The sequence below is a fragment of the Calidris pugnax genome, unplaced genomic scaffold (genome assembly GCF_001431845.1).
Source record: "Calidris pugnax isolate Ruff unplaced genomic scaffold, ASM143184v1 scaffold64, whole genome shotgun sequence".
NCBI lineage: Eukaryota > Metazoa > Chordata > Aves > Charadriiformes > Scolopacidae > Calidris > Calidris pugnax.
In genome coordinates, this window is record NW_015090784.1 from 171,788 (window position 1) to 176,531 (window position 4,744).

Here is a 4,744-nt window from a genome sequence, read left to right on the forward strand (position 1 = left end):
GGGTTTAATATTTTTCCTAGAACTTTTTTTTTTTTTTTTTTTTTTTTTTGGTTTTTTTTAATTATTAAAAATAAAAAAAAAAAAAAAAAAAAAAAAAAAAAACAGGCAGCTGGGAAACCTCGAACTGGGGTGTTATATCTGAGATAAATCACATCTCTTAGAATCTCCTGGTGTTTGACATGAAGAGCATTAATGAAGAATCAATTGAAATTGTCAGTTTTGCTTAATCTTCTTCCATTAGTCTATTGGATAAAAATTATTAATATTTCAAGAGAATGCTTTCAGTAAAATGCTGTTTGGAGTGACTCTCATTTGTTAACGTGAACTGCTACAAGCATCCAAAATAAGTAAAGAACTTCTGTTTTTGCTTATTCTTTTATCTGCCTCAGTAGGCCAAATGATCCAGCTGTGGCTGTATCGTAGGATGGGATGGACCGTAGCATCTGGAGCACGTTCTGCACAGAGCTTGACTCTACATAGATGCAAAATTGCCATCAAAAAAGATCATCTGAGGATGTGAAGCTAAGGTTGGAGTATCTTGGTCTGCCCCCTATTTTCTCTTAATTTATCCAGAAAAAACCAATTTCTATCTATTTTACGAGTTCAAAATGAAATTCACAAGTATCTGTATTAGGTTTCCTCCAGTGAAACCTCCTGTTTTAATTGGGAAAGCGATGGTTCCCGTGAATGAGAGTCTTCCCATGCTGTTCAGATGAACCAGAGTCCATCCAGCATTGTGTTACTGAGTGAAAGGTTTTGGTCTTTAGAGAGCTGGAAACAGAACTCCTGTTGAAAATCAATTGAAGGAGGGTAGTTAACACATTGTGAAGGTCATTAATTTGGTTGCTACTTTTCTATTTCCTTCCAAACCTCTTTGTTTGCTCGTTCTGCCATCAACGGGCACGAGGAGATTTCTCAAGGATTGCTTTTGCTGAGCTTGTTGGAGTTTTAAATTTGTTTTGACTTAAGATCTAGTAGCAAGTCTTGTTTTTAATTTGCAGTGCAAGTTGATTGCATAATTGTGAAGCTGTTTGACATGTGTGATACAATTTGATTTGCATTCCTGCCAGTTTTCAACTGTAAGAAACAAAATCTGTTAGTAACAATTTTAGCAGGAGTCATTGGAGGGTTCTTACAGTTTGTTTCCATTTCCCAGAGATTGAAAGATGACATTCTTATAAAACTATTTGAACACTTCACATTCTTGTTTAGCTGAGCTGTATATGTTGATGTAAGTGGCTTTGATTTTTTCATGGGGAAAAAAAGAGTGAAAAAAATACATATTTCTATATATTATATATATATTAAAAATGCAGTATAGAATGGATGAAGCAATATAATGCTGACAGAAACAAGGACTTTTTTATTAAAAAAAAAAAAAATTGAATTATAGCAAATAGCCATTAGGATGTCTTGTGGAAAAGTGTGGACTGCATTGAAACCTGATTAGAAAACTTAAGAGCTATGATTATACTGGTATAGAGGTACTTTTGGCATGTGGAGGACAGCGAGGTGATTCAAGACAGCCAGTGTGGCTTCACCAAGGGCAGGTCCTGTCTGACTGACCTCGTGGCCTTCTGTGATGGAGTGACAAGTGACAGCAGCAGACAAGGGAAGAGCTATGGGTATTGTCTGTCTGAACTTCTGACGGTCCCCCCCAACAGCCTTCTCTCTAAATTGGAGAGATATGGATTTGATGGGTGGACTGTTTAACAGATGAGGAATTGGTTGGGTGGTTGCACCCAGAGGGTACCAGTCAATGGCTCAATGTCCAGATGGAGATTGGTGACCAGTGGTGTCCCTCAGGGGTCCATACTGGGATCAGCAGTGTTCAGTGTCTTCATCAATGACATGAACAGTGGGATTAATAGCACCCTGAGCAAGTTTGGGGATGACCCCAAGCTGAGTGGTGGGGTGGCAGGCCTAGGGGATAGCATGTCATCCAGAGGGACCTGGACAGGTTGGAGAGGTGGGTCTCTGTGAACCTCATGAGGTTCGCAAGGCCAAGGGCAGGGTCCTGCACCTGGTTTGGGGCAACCCCTGGTCCCAGCACAGGCTGGGGATGGAGGGACTGAGAGCAGACCTGAGGAGAAACTTTTGAGACAAACTTTTTATGGTGAGGGTGGTGAAACCCTGGCTTGAGACAAGCTTTTTATGGTGAGGGTGGTGAAACCCTGGCCCAGGTTGCTCAGAGAGCTGGTGGATGCCCCATCCCTGGAAACATCAAAGGTCAGGTTGGTCGGAGCTTTGAGCAACCTGGTCTCATTGAAGATGTCCCTGCTCAGTGCAGGGGTTTGGACTAGATAGGTTTTAAAGGTCCCTTCCAACCCAAACTATTCATGATTCTATGACTTTTTCCCTGGAAGGAATATACATAGAGTTGGTAAGGTGTTTGCCCCATGACCAGCAGGTCCTGCAAGTCTACGGAGGAGACATGGTCTTGTCTGTGCAGACAGCAGCTATATTCTGGCTGGCCTGTGCCTGTTACGCCACTGGAGTTTTTCTGATAATATGGCTCTGATTATCACTGATTGATTTATTTTTTTCCATTGTGCAGTAGCAGGGAGAATTGAAATAGCATTAATTCCTGAGTAGATTTTCCCTGGAAAAGCCACAGAATAAGCAGGTGATGCTATTGTGGAGAGAGGGGTAAAAAGCCACTGAACTGAAAGAAGTGCACAATCAGGCAGCAATACGGGGAGTTAAGGAGTTTTAGAGAATATACACCAATAGAAATGGCAATACAGGTGTGATTTCCACCAGTTCAGAGGGGGTGGCAAACTGTGCCGTGGAAGTGAGGTAACTGGCCAGAGCCCAGAAAGGGGATTCTGGAGATGTGGGGTCTTTCTGGTGCACGGGGAGCAGCTGGTTTAGAACCAGGCTGGGCTGTTTCAGATGATGCGTCTTCTTTAAGTTGTTACCAAACTGCGTGACCGTCACTTGCTCTAAATCACTATAAATTTATATAAAACATAGGACAGTAAAATACTACTTTGGTCACTCTCTGCGGTTCCCCACAATTGCAGGCAACTGTGAAATGATGCCTGCTCCACTTCAGCTTACAGAACTGACCACGAACCACAAACATGTTTATTTCAATACCCTATAAAAACCTAAAAGCAGCATAGTACAGGAGACCCACGTGTCCTCCTCTCCTGAAGAATCAGCGGGGCTGGTCACAGGTCTCCCAGCTGGGGATGCAGAGTAACGCAGCAGAGAATTCCATCACTAACATTTTAGAAGTTTCTCCCACTTTCTCTGGGAAGTTTCTGGAGATGTTTGCATGTGCTGCACACAGTCGTGCCTAGTAAAACTATCCTTCAAAAGGAGAATACAAAATACTGACAAAATAATCAAGGCGACACAAGGAAAAAACTTTGTGCCCGTTGCACTTCTGAAATCTGCAGCAGCTTTCAGGTGCACGGGTTGAATGCTGCTGTGGCAGATTAGTATTAATATTTTTAAATGTGCAATACCCCTGAAGACTGTAACCCTTAGACCTGTTGCTGATGGGGAGGTACATCAGCTGGTCACAAGATCCTCCCCCCGCGTATTTAATGGTCAGATAATATGTTCCAAACCAGGTATTTTTCACTTCATCCAAGTGGCTGAGGTCGAATTGTCTCCTTCATGCCAGTGACAATTTCTAGCCAGTTTTATTTTATAGCTGTGATTTTCCTGTGTGTCTGTGCTGTCTGCTTGCTCTGTTAGTTGAGTGTTATGGTATAGTAATGCTTTATGGTATAATAATGCAAACGATGGTTAACAACAGAGGGCCAAAACCATCAAAACACAACTTCTGTTCAATTAAAATACGCCCTGCTTTGAAAGTTTTTTAGCTTTATAAACTTTTGTTCATGTTTTAGAGAAATAATCTCGTATGAGATGAGGATTTTATCAGGAAAAATGATGCTGATTGTGTTGGCTTACCCTGTGTCAGGTTTACAGCGCAGGGGTGAGTGCCTGATAACTTTAATTAGAAGAGTTTTAATGCACCTGATGCACCTGGCAATGGAACTGCTGGAGGTGGAGATCTGCTGGAGGGTAGATACTCCAGCAGTGGGGATGGGCAGCAGAAGGCTGGGTTATTCATGGTTTCTGCTGCCGTAGCACATCCCCGAGGAGGAGAGGGAGACCCTGCTTGGGGGGGGCAGTGCAAAATGGGTATTTATTTCAAATGCAGATGGAAAAGCAAAGACCCAGAACAGTCACAGGTAACGGGATGGTAGTGCAGCTGATGGAGGAGATATATAGGGCTGGTGCAGCTACTATGGGATATGTATAGGGCTGGTACAGCTACTATAGGATATGTATGGGGTGGTACAGCTAATATAGGATATGTATAGGGCTGGTACAGCTACTATAGGATATGTATATGGGTGGTACAGCTACTATAGGATAGGAATAGGGCTGGTACAGCTACTATAGGAAACGCCTCTTTTTTATTTTTGTTGTTATTGTTAAAAGCAATAGCTAGAAGATTTCTTCTACATTCCAGTTGAAAAATACCATTAAGGCAGCTTGTGTTTTGTGGATAATTCGCGGGGAACAGGGTGCGTTCCTGCTTAGAGGGGAGCACACGGGGGTGTTTAACCCCTCCCGGCCCGGGGGGGGGGGGGGCACACGTGGGACTCGTCTCTTTACCCGGTTCGGGCCTAACTTCGTCCCGCGGTTCGGTGTTTCCTCTCGGGGGGTAGGAAGAGGGGTGTAAGTTTCACCCTTTCGGGGGCAGAACCTGGGTTTA